General features: G+C 38.0%; 1 pseudogene; it reads right to left on the reverse strand.

The window, feature by feature from the left end:
- Nucleotides 1-15,109: 15,109 nt before the first annotated feature.
- LOC149151395 (conserved oligomeric Golgi complex subunit 8 pseudogene) lies at nucleotides 15,110-15,685 on the reverse strand (annotated as a pseudogene).
- Between the last annotated feature and the right edge of the window lie 588 nt (nucleotides 15,686-16,273).

Below are 16,273 nucleotides of genomic sequence, written 5' to 3' on the forward strand. Positions count from 1 at the left end.
CCCGCCTTGAGCGCCATGAGTGCATGGTGAAGGCCTGAAGACCCAAAAACTCACCCCTTCGATCCTTTGGAGTGCGCCAGTGTGCCCTTGATGATTTTCCCCACTTGCTTAAGTACATGAGTGCACTGCAAAGCCCTAAATGACCCCTTACACCCTTTTTTTCTTTGATAGGCTTCCCTCCTAGTTTGCATGTCTATTTTCTCATGCATGCAAGTTATTTTATGTTATCATTCATATATTTTCATGTCCAATCACCTATGATGGCTCTTTGTATGTGATTTAAAAGTATTGTTGCATAAGTAGGTTGATTTAATCTAATATTTTCATTATGAGTGTGTTGTACCAAACAGGTGGTCGTGCTAAAAGTATTGTCACCCCTTCATCATCTTTTGGAGCCATGCCACCTCAGAAAATGGCCTCCAAGGAACTCTCAGAAGCAAGAATTTATGAATCTGTTGAAGTTACAAAACAAAACATTCCCATATATGTAGACACACAATGCTTTATTGATAAAACTACAGAGGTCACATGGAGCAAGATATACAACAAATTCATATAGGAAAGTTTTATTGATAACTTAGAATATGTGCACGCATACATCAATATCAAGATGTCCAAAATACATAGGATTGTAAGTAGATTCCCCATCATCCCTTGTGTAGAAGTGATTAAGTGGATCATTACACACATGGAAGACTCTTATCTTATGATTCACAGTGAGAGTGGTGGTCATCTCACCACTTATTATGGAGAAGACATGCATACATACTACAAGATGCTTAGGCCCACAAAATATGCAAATAATGAATTCTACACCATATGGGCCAACCTTGAAACAAGTGACATTATCAAATCCAGGTGTCGATAACCTGCTAAGTTTTTCCATTTCCCATCCATAGTCTATTTGACAAAGATCCTCAGAGATGTATATCAGTATTTGATAGCCATGTGTTGTCAGTTGCATGGGTGCACAAATGTTAAGGTGTTTGAAGAGAATTGGATATATATGCTCCATATTGTGGTAACTCGTGGTAAAGGTTTTAATTGGGAAAATATATTGTCATTTGAGTCGTGACGTCATGTGGGGAAGGAAAAAGCATCTTTGAGGGCGAACCAAACCCGAAATATTCTATATGTTTGCATTTCTTTTAGATGGAATCTGTGCACAGTATGCGTTCCTAGGAATGTACTTGAACTAGACCCCTGAGAAAAATTTCCCAATTTACTTTCATTGTAGATTTTTATTAGAATCAAGCTTCAAAGGCACATATGACAGATTGGTTGAGAATTTCTTTGCAGTTATATTTCATATGGTATTCGAGTTCGATACTCCTTTCATGACTAATCAGGTGAAGGAATCACTATGGGATATCTCATATTAGTTTGTAGATCCCCTCATCTCATGCTACGATGTGTGACCAATAAGGTGGTCATGTAAGAAGTGGAAAATCATATAGACAAGGAATTGTTCGGAGTTATTCATAGGAGGAAGAAAGCCCCTTGGTCCACCTTCCCGTTGAGGATCAAATTATATGAATTAAAGAGGCACAAGTCAGAAACAACAAAGATATAGGAGTTGGATCACTTGCACTTCACCACTAAGTATTTTCATGGATATGATCCCAAGAAAATATGCATGAAAAATTGTGAAAGTTTCGGTCACAGTACGGGGTATTATTCGATATCTACAGTAGAAGATGAGAAGATAAAGAACTAGTACAATGAAAACATGAAGGCACATCCAAGGATTAAAACCAGTTCATCCCAAGATCCACTAGCTTAATACTTGCAGGAGCAGGAGTAAGAACAAATAACTCCTTGAGCAAGGAAAGTAGCTTCGAAGAAGAGGATCATATATGATTCGACAGGTGAGAGTAGTAGAAAGTGGAAAGCTAATGCTCTGAACATAGTATCTATTCAAGCAGAACAAGAGAGAATAGAAGTAGAAGAAGAAGAGGAGAAGAGGCATCAGGATGAGTTTCTTCAAAAGAAACAAGAAGAGGAGGAGGATAGGAGAATAATAGAACAATAACAACAAAGGAAGTCCTACGAGGAAGAAGTAGCATAAATGTTGGAAGAACAACAATTGACTCAGGAGATAGAAGAGGAAGAGTTGGACGAAGAAGATACCATTCAACCCGTGGATGATGAGCTAGGTACTCCAGAGGATCCTCCCCTCACAGGTGGTGATCTTCCATTTGGAGAAATGGGGATCACACCTCCACTGGTGGACAAATTCATGGATGTATGCAGTGTAATGTTTGTAGGAATTCCTTGTAGATTCAAACTTCTTATGTAATTTGCTAAAAAAAATATTTGAATCTACTGTACTCATTAGTGGAAACAATTAATCGATGATGATCTCACAACACAAACATGAGACAAGATTCAACCACATATGCTCAGATATTTATCCAAGGGGAAAGAACTGTTGAAAACCCTTCCTATATGTATTGCATTAGTAAGAAAATAGAGAAGAATTACAATGCTCTTTCAAGCCTGAAGAATCTCTGCACAGGGATAATCTATCTCATTGCCTCACAAGCTAACTCTGCCCAATACTTATTCAATTATGTTTCCTTCCAAGCTCCTATTTCCTTGCATTATTTCCTTGGGAATTATCCCCCTATTCATTAGGGAAATTCCCAATTAGAATTGTTTTGTCCCTATAGGCCCTTCTCTGACTGCATGCACCACCTATACAAATCGAAAAATTATACAACTAATAGTACATTCCTCTTGAACTCCAATCTCAACTAGGTAACATGAATTTCATGCATGCATGATTTAATTATGGTTGATTTATCAATTAACTGGTTGAACACTGAAGTTGCACCCCATTGCTAGACCTCCTACTATTTCGTCCAACAATTGGAACTAGTTTAAGTGACTTTAACTCAATTTAACTGAATTAAAATATTACAACTCAAATTAAACTTGGCCTAGGCTCCTAAAATTCTGGAACCACTCTACATGACTCAAGTTAGGCCCTCAACTTGAATTAATTGAGACAACTAAGTGAAATTAACTTAGTTAACTCATTCTTGTTGTCTTGTGATGTGGAATTACAATTTTCTCATAATTTAATTCAAGGGAAAATTAAATCAAGATTTTCTTGTTGCCATTTTCAACACTCCCTCTCAACAAGAAAAGAATTATCAAATACCCAATCCTGCCTCTATGGAACTCAAACTTTCCTCTTGGAAATGCCTCTGTCAAAATATTTGCATCATGTTCCTCTGTAGGAATGTATTCCAACAACATGATCTTCCTATGCGCACAATCTCATAGATGGTGATACCAGATGTCTATATGCTTGGATCGATCATGAAAAATTGGATTTTAAAATATTTTGATACAACTCTAATTGTGACTAAATCACAATGGGATCCATCATATGACCAAATAATCCAACAAGACTCTTCCTCATCTAGATAGCTTCACAAGCTGCTTGACTAGCATCCATGTACTCTACTTCTACTAAATTGAGTGCAACTGATCTCTACTTCTTGTTGTACCAAGAAACTGCTACTGACCCAATACTGAAGACTCCTCTTGAAGTGCTCTTCCGATTTGATGGACTACCCACCCAATTTGCATCTATGAATCCTTGAAGCTTCACTCCCTCTATTCATATGTACCAAATACCATATTGAGTAGTGACTCTGAGGTATCTCAACACATGTTTGGTTTCCTTCCAATACAGTTTGGTTGGCTTAACTATTGCTTGAATAAGTTGGTTAACTTCATAACACATGTATGGTCTTGTGTTCACTAAATACATAAGTGAACCCACAAGATGCCTATAAATAGTGGCCTCCACCTCCTCATTTGAAGTGGCATCCTCTTTCCTCCAACTACCTACTAGAGGAGTGTCTATGGGTTTAGTACTCTCCATGCAGAACTTCTTCAGTATCTCGTTGGCATATTTTCCCTAAGAGACAAATAGTTCCCCATCTCCTTGCCATAATTCCAAACTAAGGAAATAATGCATGAGTCTCATGTCCTTCATCTTGAATTCTCTTACAAGATCTTCTTTGCAAGACTTGATCAACTTCCCATCATCGGTTAAAATTAACTCATTTACATAGTTGTCGATCCTGGTATACCAAGCACAGGTGCTTGTTTCAACCCATACAATGCTCACTTGAGTCTTCACACATGTGACTGTCTATTAAAGGTCTCAAATCCTTTTTGTTGTTCAATGTACACCTCCTCAATCACTCCATTGAGGAATGTTGTCTTCACATCCATCTGATGGATTTTCCATCCCATATGCACTCCAAGTGCTAAAATTGATCTGATAGAAGAGTACCTTGCTATTGGAGCAAAGGTTTCCTTGTAATCAATTCCCTCCACCTGAGAGACCCCTTGGCCACAAATCTGGCCTTGTGTTTCTTGATGCTTCCATTTGCTACTTGCTTCACCTTGTAGATCCACCTCAAACCTACAACTGACTTGTTCCCTGGTCTTGGGACAACTTCCCAAACATTGTTTCTGACTATGGAATCATATTCATCTACCATGGCATCAACCCATATTGGCTTTTGCATTGCTTCCTTGCATGAGGATGGTTTTGTATCAACTTGCTCACTCATCATATCCATGTACCTAGTGTACCGATCTGGTGACCTCCTTTGCTTGCATTGTGATGTGGGTGCTCCCATGTTCTCTCGAGCATCATGCAATAATCTGTCACCTTCTTTGGTGCACTTCCTTCCATCTCTGAATGTCTCTGCATGAGTGGTTGATTCCACTCTTTGCTCCTCTGCTTGTGGATGCTCCACAACATCCTGAGGCTCTTCCTTTGGAACCAAAATCTCTTCATCTACATGCAACTAAAGCTCCCTCTCAAGGGAACATCTTATGACCTTCTCTTCATTGAACTTCACATCTCTACTAACAACTTTCATCCTGTGAGATGGAAGGTACACCTGATAATTGTGAGGTGTATCAGTGTACCCCAAAAATATGCTCAACTCAACTGTCAACTCTAGATTTTTCCTTGCATCCTTGGAAACATGATAGTAAACTAATGAACCAAAGATCCTGAACTATGACACATCTGGTTTCTTCCCTGAAAAAGCTTCTTCTAGTGTACTCATCCCAAGAATCTGATGAGGACCCATGTTATGCATATATACATTTTTGTTGCAAGCTTTAGCTCACAAGTGCAATGGTAGGCCCTGATCATGAAACATTGCCCGTTTAGCTCCCACAATAATTTTGTTCATCCTCTTAGCCGCCCCATTTTGTTGCGGGTTATAGGGTGCTATTAAATCCCGTCGAATGTCTTCTTTTGCAAAAAAAATCTTGAACTCATTTGACACATATTCACCATTTTCATAACTCCTGAGAGACTTCACTTTCCTGCTAGTATCTTTCTCAACAAGTGCTTTAAATTCACAAAATTTGGAGAATGTCTAGTCTTTCTTCTACATGAAGAAAATCCATCACTTACATGAGAATTCATATGCAAATATAACATAATACATGTGATTATCCATGAAGGCTATCGAGAAAGGTCCACACACATCTGAGTGAATTATTTCAAGGTCTTCTTGCGCTCTACTATCCTTATCATGAAAGGTGGCTTTGGTGTACTTCCCCAGTGTACACCTATTTTCATGTATCTTGCTACTCTAGTGCACCCTTGGGAAGTCCTGTATAAATATGTTGCATGATCTTCAAAGCTCCATGGTGAAAATGGCCAAGTCTCCTATGCCATATTTCACTTATGTCTTGGCTATGCACCTTCTATGCTTTCATGCTCAAGGAAACACAGTCTTCTACATCCAGTTTATAGAGGTTCTTCACCTGTACCCTGATCTGCTTCACTTTTTCCCATGGCAATATGTCAAGGAAATCGTTTCATTTGATAAATATCACATCGTAGCCATGATATTCCAACATAGAAACTGGAACTAAATTCTTCTTCAGACCTGGAACATACATGACATCTTTTAATGTGAGAGGAGAACCATAATCCCTCTAAAAATTAACTATTATCACACTATACCTTCCATCATATCCCATCTCGATGTGCATCTGGAGGCCCTCCTCTAAGTTACTGAGAAATTATTTGTTTCTCATCATATGGAATGAGGCTCCACTATCCACATACCACACACTACCCATCACCAATGTCACCATGCATGAAATGAATGTGAAATCCAACACGAATTGTGAAGCTAGAGCTCACCTACCACTCCTCTTGAGGGCTTGTTGTTGGCCTTCTTGTGTGGACACTTCGTGGCATAGTTTCTTAGCTCATGATAGTGAAAACATTTAATCTTTGACAAGTCTTTATTATTGCCCACCTGACCAGAATCTCCTTTCGATTGAGATTTCTTCCCTTTCCCTTTCTTTTCCTTTCTAGCTAAGGCAAAGTGCTCTTCATCCTCAACCTTGGATGAAGTTCCATCTCTGTTGATTCGCCGATCTCTTCCTACATGAGATCATACCATAACCATTCCCAGCTTGGTAGTTTTTCTCTACCATTCACAAAATCTTGATAACTGTGTGAGCTCTTGGGAAGACCAAACATATCTAGAGCTACCATATCTTCTTCTAGAACAATAATACCGACCTTGCCAAGTTCATCACGAAACTATGTGAATTTTCTTAGGTATTGCGGAAGTGATTCAACCTTCTTCATTTTGATGCTACAAAGCTTGTCCTTCAGTTCCAGCTTCATGTGGTCATTGTTGTTCTCAAATAAGGTAATCAATGTTTTTCACATCATGAATGGAGTTTATTTCCCATGGAGATTCAAGACAATATGATCTCGAACTCCCTCCATTATGATCCTCCTCATTTTAGCCACATCCTTCTTCCACTGAGCGAGATCCTGGGCATCAGCTGTGGGGGGTTTAACTACATTTGTCTTGATGTAATCTAGCAGCTTGTTATCATCTACTACTGCCTCCATATATATTTTCCATGCCACAAAATTTGTGGTTCCTTCCAAAGCATACTCGAGCCTGAGTCCGATGGAAGTCATCTTCCCAGTCCTGGAGAAAACCTGCAACATTGATATTGTAATTTGAACCTCCTACAAAAACTTCGAATTCTCTTCTCTTCTATTGTGATTCCTGCTCTGATACCATGTAGAAATTCCTTGTAGATTCAAACTTATGTAATTTTCTAAAACAAAAGACTTGAATCTACTCTACTCATCAACGGAAACACTTAATCAATTGAGAAATCACAACATAAACATGAGACAAGATTCAATCACATATGCTCAGAGACTTATCTAAGGGGAAAGAAACTGCTCAAAACCCATTCCTATCTATATTACATTAGTTAGAAAATAGAGAACAAATACAATGCTTTTTCAAGCCTGAACAATCTCTACACAAATATAATCTATCTCACTACCTCACAAGTTGACTCTAGCCAATACTTATCCAATTATGCTACCTGCAAAGCTCCTATGTCCTTGTGTTGTTTCCTTGGGAATTAACCCCCTATTAATTAAGGAAATTCCCAAATAGAATTGTGCAATCCATGTAGGCCTTTCTATGACTGCATGCACCACCTGTACAACTCAGAAAAGTATAGAATTGATAGTACACTGCCCTTGAACTCCAATCTCAGCTGGGTAACTCAAAATTCCATGCATGCATGAGTTAATTATGGTTGATTTATCAGTTAACTGGTTGAACACTGAAGTTGCACCCCACTGCTAGACCTCTTACTAGCTCTCACAATAGTTGGAACTAGTTTAACTGACTTTAACTCAGTTTATCTGAATTAAATTATTACAACTCAAATTAAACTCAAACTAGGCTCCTAAAATTTAGGAATTGTTGCACTCAATTTGTCAAAGTTTCAAGGAAGCGATAGTACCAAATTTCTTCAACAAGATCGGGTCATCTACCAGCAATCTACATGTCATTGTAAATCAGTTCTGCAAGTTATGTAATGTAAATGATCCTAGTAAGACCTTGAATATATGTAACAACTTAGGTAAATCTATTATTTTGATGACGAATTTCATCCTAAGAGGTTTTTTAACCTCGCTGATTACCTGTGTTTCTAAACATGACTAATCAGAAGAGTTTTTTCCCTCGAGCTTAAACCCCAAATATAGGGTGAAATTTATTGTCGAAATCTTAGGTGAGTCCTAGTGTTTTTAGTCGAGTCTGATGTAAAAGTGATTTGAGAATAATTTAGGCTAGTTGGCTTAATAATTTTATTACAAATCACTTGGTTTACTAGATCATATTGCGTCACAGATGGGTTATGTGTCTTGAGGGTCTAAGCCAAATGTGTATTCCCCATTTGAGGATGGTAAATGTAAAAAATATTATGTATTAGAGGGTGGAAAAATAATTAAATCCCCTCATGTGTAAATTAATTAATTTTTCCGACAAAATAAAATTAAATCCTAAGCTAGAAAATTAATTAATTAGAGTCAAATTAAGTTGTCTTATAAAAATTAATTCTCCAAGTGGAAAAATTTGTGGGTCTTAAAGGAGTCAAAATTTAAAGGTACTCCACCAAGGCAATATTGTATATTTCAGGAAACTTTGGACCCTTGGACCTTGGTGGTTAAGTCAAAGTCAAAATTTTGAGGAAATTAGCTCAAAATTAATTATTTTGAGCTAATAAAAATGAAATTAAATGATAAATTCGAAAATTCTTCAAAAATAAAAAAAATCAAGGGCCAAGATTAAAAGATCTTGAAGTGTTTATCAACGACCAATATTATTTTGACAATGATCAAAGAAACTAACTATTGCTTTTCCACTTGGATGATTTAGCTATAAATTAGAGAGTCATTTTAGTCTCTAGCATCTTGATCTCTAGCTAGAGAATTGATGCGGAAGCATCTTTGTAACTATTGGCCCGCTCGGAACTATTTTTTTTACTATAATAAAGACTTTGGGGTGAAATTCAAGGTGTTCTTGCTTATTCCTTTGTGGTATGTGCTGACTACGGACATCTCTATGTTGTGTTGAGTATTGGTAAGATATGTTTTTTCATTAGATGGAGATTAAATCATATTATTAATAGTTTTGGGCTAATCTTAGGTGGTTTGATTCCCCATGTGATCTGACAAATTATTTTTGAGATAAATACATTGTGCTTGCACGTACTTCAGTCCTTGGCCTCGAAGTTCACAAACTTGGGCAGGAATCACTATTGTTTGGATCTCAAATATTTGTATGGTGAATTAAATATTTGCTAAGGCTATAGTTTACATTCGGGTTTCTAAAGTATTTTTAGCCATTCATCAAACAAAAAAACTCTATAAAAAATATTTTTGTCAAAAATTTATTTTTCAAAACCCTTGTATACTTGTATATTTGTAAATAATTTTGTAAGTCTAATTTGTAAATTATTTTTTTCAACTTGGGGTTTTAAGTATTTTGTATATATTTGGGGTTTGGGTGTTTTATTTTCATTTTTTTGCAGGTTAGATCAAACGATCAAGCTGAAGTAGAGCTAGATCTAAGCCCTTTAGGGTAAGATCTAGTCTCTAGGAAATTTTACCGGGCTATTCACTGAAGATTTTGTAGCATAATTTAGATCTAGAAGAGAAAAAACAAATCAAGACAAGGGTTTTACTTTTCAACCCTCCTAGGACCGGATCTAAGATGCATTAAGAATCTACCTCCTAGAATAAGCTATATTTATAGAGATTTAGGGAAACCCTTTTCAAACTAGCATGAGAGGTTCAACCCTTCCTAATAGTTAACACAGTGACATTGCAGTCTTCAGAGCCACAGGCTCTGGACCGTCAGAGGCACTGGGTGAGTGGAACACAGGGGGGGGTATCGTTGATCAGGTTGTTTCCTGTTTCTCGTTGGCTTCCATTTCACAACTTACTTTGAGGATTTATTCTCAAAACAGTTAAGGGAAAGGTTCTACTCAGATTAGGCATATAAGTAAAATTAACTAAGATCATTGTATCTCACATAGGTCGTAGGACTTGCACATCATATAGGTTCAAAATATTCAAGTAGCAGGTGTCCATCGAGTCACTTGGCTTCAATTTACCATAGGCAAGAATTGTGACTCCATTAAGGCATTGGTCTCATACTTAAACTCTAATCTAATCATTAATCTTGATAAATTTAACCAAGTAGCCATGGCACTCATCTGTGTCTCCCAAGAAAGTTGGTACCCAACTTGTTTTCCATCACCTCATTTCCAAAGGGACTACCCCACATAGCTTGTTGTTGGGAGACAACAAGAATGGAGTGGGCGGGGATCAAAGTGACAACCCTTGCCCTGAGCGGTTGTCGTGGTACCTGTACAATTTGAGCGACAACAAGAACCACTCTACATGACTCAAGTTAGGCCCTCAACTCAAATTAACTAAGCCAACTAAGTGAAATTAACTTAGTTAACTCATTCTTGTTGTCTTGTGATGTGGAATTACAATTTTCTCCTAATTTAATTCAAGGGAAAATTAAATTAGGATTTTCTTGTTTCCATTTTCAACAATGTCCTATTAGCTTAAGAAGAGGATCGTGTAGAAAAGGCATAGACACTTTCCCAATGATCCTCAAATTCTAGTCTCAGTTGCTATAGAGAAGGTGATAATTGCCAACACCATAAGGAATCCTATGACAGTCATGGCAGCAAATGTGGCTTTTGCTACAACAACACATGATAAGTCTGAATATATTTTGAGTGAGAATGCTAGATTAAGGAAAAAACTTGTTGCAGTGAACCAACAGGAGGAACATCTTGTAGTGGAGAATTAACGGTTGTCATCACAAAGCTTCAACACCACATAATGACAAGCAACCATGCAGGAAGAACCGGGGACAATGGAGGACACCATGGCATGGCTATATGATGAGATGATACTTATGAAATGAAAGCATAGAGAGTGGTGAAACTCCTGAAAGTGACAAATAGAGCAGTTGACCATCTTCATGAGTGGGCTTCCAAGTATCTAGATGCTCCGCAACATTTGGAAAAGAAAGACATGATTGTCACTGAAATGGATAGACTTTAACTGAGACTCCACCGTCAAAACTACATGCTTCTTGTAGAATAGTCGATTAGTACTATTTCCTCCTATAATCGACTGGACAATGGTTTCGAGTCTCTAACACAAAAGCATGTATTGTCCACAATAGGAACACTCGAAGCAATCAGAGGTAGAGAAGTCATCTTCCAGGAGATTAGGCAATATTGAGCATATCGAAAAAGCAATAGAACAGGAAGGCTTGGAGGTCACCAAAGGAATTATTCTACAATACATCATTGCACCAATCAAAGATCATATGAAACTTTCATGGCTATGGAATAATGTACAATCAATCTCTAAGACCATATTGATGGAGGCACTAGAGATGAAGATGTGCTACACAGGGGACTTGCCAGCTTGGGTCAAAGCCATCTCAGTGGAGTTCAGAGAATGGCATACTTGCATTACAAATGAACTCCATGAGGAAGCAAATGATTTATCAAATTGATGAGCATTTGTCCCATTATCAGTTTTGTCTTATTAGGCCACCATCTCATATGTAATAAATGGTATGTAATGAAGTCCAAGGGACACATGTGGAATGTGAATAATCACATATGTAATGTAATGAGTCATGAATATAATATGAATATTCATAGAAGTCAAAGAGTCATGAGGAAGCTCAAAGGTCATTGTTATTTGTTATAAATATCTCCTCATAACTCAAGCTAAAGGCTTGGATTCTAGAGGTCTTGCCTTGGCTTCTCTTATAATATATAGGAGATAGATGATTCTTTGGAGAAGCAAGTGTGTTTTCATGTTCCACTATTGGATACAATGTTTCATCTATGTGATAATTTTCTTGGGATCTTGCACTTTTAATCAGAAGCTCATTGAATTGACACTTCTTCATACATGTATCATAGATATAGTTAGACTATTCTAGTTATGTTTATGGTATATGTTGTTTTAATTACGTAATAAGTTAATGAACTAATTTTTTTCTTAGTTATGGATATTATTGAATGGATATTGTTATGCTTTAACAATTTTTGTTTTTTATGTGGACAAATCTGTAGGCATTCAACAAGCCTTTCTCTACCTTCCCGGGCCCCCCTTTAGGATGGTACTATTACTTTTATAACTGGTGACTTGTTTCCCTCACTAGTCGTGGAAGTCTCCCTCGTATACCTTACATGTGGTGTATCGCAAAGCTCAATTTCTTGCTGCCCCAAAGAGGTGTTGTGTTCTCTTGTGTCTGATCGTAACCAAGGCATATCTTTAAAACATTTCCAATGGTGGTCGGATCGTATGACCAAATGGGACTTCTACACCAAATAGTGTGAGGTTTAATTGAGACTTCACATCAGGGAGATCCCCTTACAATGTTGGTGGCATCCAACATCGTCAACATCTTTGGAACTAGAAAAAGGGCCAAATGAAAAGATGAGTTTGTAAAGTCTATTTGAATCTCTTACCTTTAATGGCTTCATCCCAGATTCTAATCTCGAGGTGTTTTTCTGAAGCTTTAGATCTTTCAATCCCCATAGAATTTTTACATAACTTGTCGCATCTTAGATTCGATGGAAAGGGTACAACAACCGTCCTTAATTATGTAATTGACTTCATTCAATTTTGTTTCTCAAGGGGCATTTATTTTGAAGAAATCCTTGCGCAGTTGTTTACCGATACATTAGATGATCTTCGAAATAATGGTTCTATTCTCTACCCACTACTTCTATCTCATCTTTTAAACATTTCGTTAACAAGCTTCATAATGCTTTTGAAAAATATGAGTATCAATATTTTATTGACGAAATTGATCAACTTAGAATGGAATCAAATGAATCTCTTGAACATTTTGTTGATCATTTCCTCCATCTTTGTTATGAATTCTCAGACAAGGATGTGGACTGGCAGTTCTTAGATGAGAGGTTCGATGTAAACACCATGGTTATATCCAGAATGCCGATGTGGATTCACCTGCACAATCTCCCTCTCCATTTTTGGAATGAATGCATTCTCTTTGGTATCAGGAACAACATTGGGAAATATCTCAAAATGGATTCCCAAAGGTTGGATGAAAGGATCTACACATTTTCTAGGATTTGTGTGGATGTGGACCTCAGCAAAGGTTTGTCGGACTGTATTCAGCTAATCCACAAGCAGATGAACTGGACTCAGACCCTAGATTATGAAAACACAACTTTCAGATGTAGAATCTGCAAACAAACAGGGCATCTTCAAAATATATGCCCGGAAGCCAAAAAAAACAACGCTAGAAGGAAGAAAAATGGGAAACAACCAAAAGGATGGAACTTCTTTCCATCCCAATAGGAAATGGAGGAGGACGAAGCTAAGGTGGATCTCCCATTTCCTGGGAACAACCAGACATCACAAGCACCAGAAAAACAGGAGGAGTTCACTCAGGTACCCAAGGAAACTCAGGACAACCAGGCACCAGAATCCCAGGGGGAACAAGAACCCATGGAATCACAACCAATAGTTATGTCAGAATCAATGGAACCAAGCGGGTACAAGTGGATACACTCATCAGACACTTCAGACTCAGATAAAGACATCCACAGACCTGATGAGTCTCGGCTCGCTCTGGTCACTACCACTCAGCCGCAGGGGGGTTGGCGCAAGGTTGAGAAGAAAAAAGGGAGGAAAACGTAGTTTTTTTGCCCACTGTATATTAGTTTGTTTTTATTTTTGATGCTTATGCTTACCATCAGCCATCGGCTGGTGTTGTTTAGTTACTCGTGAGTACAACATGTAATTTTATTTTTCTATATTAATAGAATTACGCTTTTTTCATTAGGAAAAAAAAGTCATTTTGATCGAGAAGATGACATTCATATCATTGAAAATTGTAGTAATCTCGAAAATCTATCTTCTTTTGAATCTCATGATTTAAACAATGACCCTTATTTTGATATGCAGTTGTTCGTGTTCTCGCAAAATTCAAATTTGTTGGACACCTAATCCTCTAAGGGTGGGTGTGGAAGCTGAATAGTCTAAGGAAGTCCAAGAGACCTTGGAATACGAAACCAAAGGTCATATGAATGTATTATACATGTATATCATTTGTTAATAATAAAGATACTCTCATGCTTATCATTCATCTTCTCTTGCTTCCATGTATGTGTCTAACATGGTATCAGAGCTCCAGGTGAATTTCTGCCCTACTCAAATTTGAGCCACTAGTTGTGGCCTCTCTATGCATGTCAGTTCTTCATTCCTGTGGATAGAACTATCATTATTGTGTGCATGCCTATTTCATGTTGCGCACTGTCAGGCTGACCTCTCAGCAAGATTCGTGTTGGGTTCTCTATCTAGGGTCTCAAATAGCAAAAACACCTCTACCATATTCTCTGCACATTTAACGCCTTCTGCGATTGTTCTAAGACTCTGATACACTAATGCTCCCTCATCATGAAATAGTCCGGTCTTAACAGTGTTGTGAATTCTGACAATGCAGGCTTAGTTGTTATTGTATTTTTATTAATTTCTTGGCTGATAGACAGGCTGCTTGATGTTTGAATCCAATGCAATAGCAGTTGTTTAACCTGGTAGTTGAGAAGAAACGGGCCGGGGAGTGAGATTGACTGCCTGCCTCTTCACTATAATCAGCACTGCGTGGAAGAATCAACACATTTGGCATTTCTCTTACCCATGCTTCCATCCATTGAGGACCTTTTGCACCATCCAGTGCACATCCCGCCACAGTTCCATCTATTAGAAGTTGTTTTAGGGCACAATCATCCAATAAGTGGCTACTGCTAGTATTCACAATAAAGGCCCTTGGCTTTATGTGTTGCAAAGTTTCAAGATTGAGAATCTGTAGTGTTTCATTTGTCACAGCACAGTGGAGTGATACAAGGTCACTTACAAAAAGAAAATCATTAAGAGTATCCATCTGTTTGGTAGCTGGGGGGAAAGATCTATGCCCTCTCATAGATTTTCCCTTAACCTCTTCCCAATCGTAATAGAGGGATCTAATATTGAACGCTAGGCTCCTAGTGGCTAGAGCACAAGCCAAGGCTGATCGACTGATTATCCCAAGCACAAGACCGTGGCAGTGACGCATACCCCGGCAGAGGGGCTGGAGCGATCTGAGCCAATCAGAACTAGAAAAGCCCTGTTTCGATAGCAAGTGTGTGTGACGAATCAGTCCGAGAAATAAGGCCATGACAGTATCGACCACCTCCTCAGCCCTGGCTGTGTTGACATGGAGGAGTTACAATGTACTCGAAGACATTCTGACAACTGAATATTTTCTCTAAGTCTCTGAAGAAGTTGTGATAGCATAGATTGTGTTGTTTGCCTAACTTCTTCTGCTAATGATTGAATCACAGGAAATTTCGAATGCATGGTTGCTAACTTCAGGACAAAAGCTTCTAAGTCAAGAGCCTCATCATAATTTCCATTTCGTACACACGTGTCCATAAGCTGAGGAATTTCAAGCAAATCAAGTAGTGTACTATGATTTGCTAGAAGAGTACGGTTTAACCTTCGCTTCTCTAATATTTGCTGAGCTGAGTCCATAAACTCACTGCATCCACTAGTAAGCCTTGGCACTTTTGATATCAATGACTCCAAATGTTTGTCAATTGAACTCACTTCTTCCCTAACTGACTGCAATGCGTCAGCTGCAGTAATGAATGCTCTATAATTACCAACAATGACCTCTTGCATTTGCTTTCTCAAGCACTCTGCATCTAAATTGTATCCCTTGTGCTGCATTTGCCAAGGGGAAAAATCCAGGGGCCATGGCTGGTTGAGGATTTGAAACCAATGACGCCATTACTTTGCAAACAAATGTTAAATTTGAAGAATTATTGAATTTTGACCTTCCAAAAAGGGGCTTGACAAATCACTGCGTTAAAGATACTTCGTTGATCATTTCAAAATTTTCCTGATTCTAGCACTAGGTGAAGGTACTTGATTCTTTTGAAGCTTTAGTTCGGCGATGAGAAATCAGTTCGCAGGGTTCGATCCAGCTTCCTTGGAATTGATTGTCTTTGGTATCTTGATGACACAAACCAGGCTCTACTAGAACTGTCGACAAATTTCATTTGCAAAGAAAGTCAAAGATTGACTCTCTTTTTCACAGTGTGAGTAGTTTGAATAATTTGAGAAGTAAGTACATTGCAGCAGCGAGTCATTTGCTACGTTGAAATTGATACTGCGCTATCTGCTACATTGATTTGGTGATATTGGTATCCTACTACTCATCTAACAGTTGTAGCTATTTATAATTTTATAGGACAATTTGTAGTTGAAGATAGCATCATTATATTGGTTTGAAATGCATCGAATGGATGATGTATT

This window comes from Pinus tabuliformis, chromosome 9 (assembly GCF_031772625.1).
Source record: "Pinus tabuliformis cultivar Carrire ecotype Pingquan chromosome 9, CPIR1, whole genome shotgun sequence".
Taxonomy (NCBI): domain Eukaryota; kingdom Viridiplantae; phylum Streptophyta; class Pinopsida; order Pinales; family Pinaceae; genus Pinus; species Pinus tabuliformis.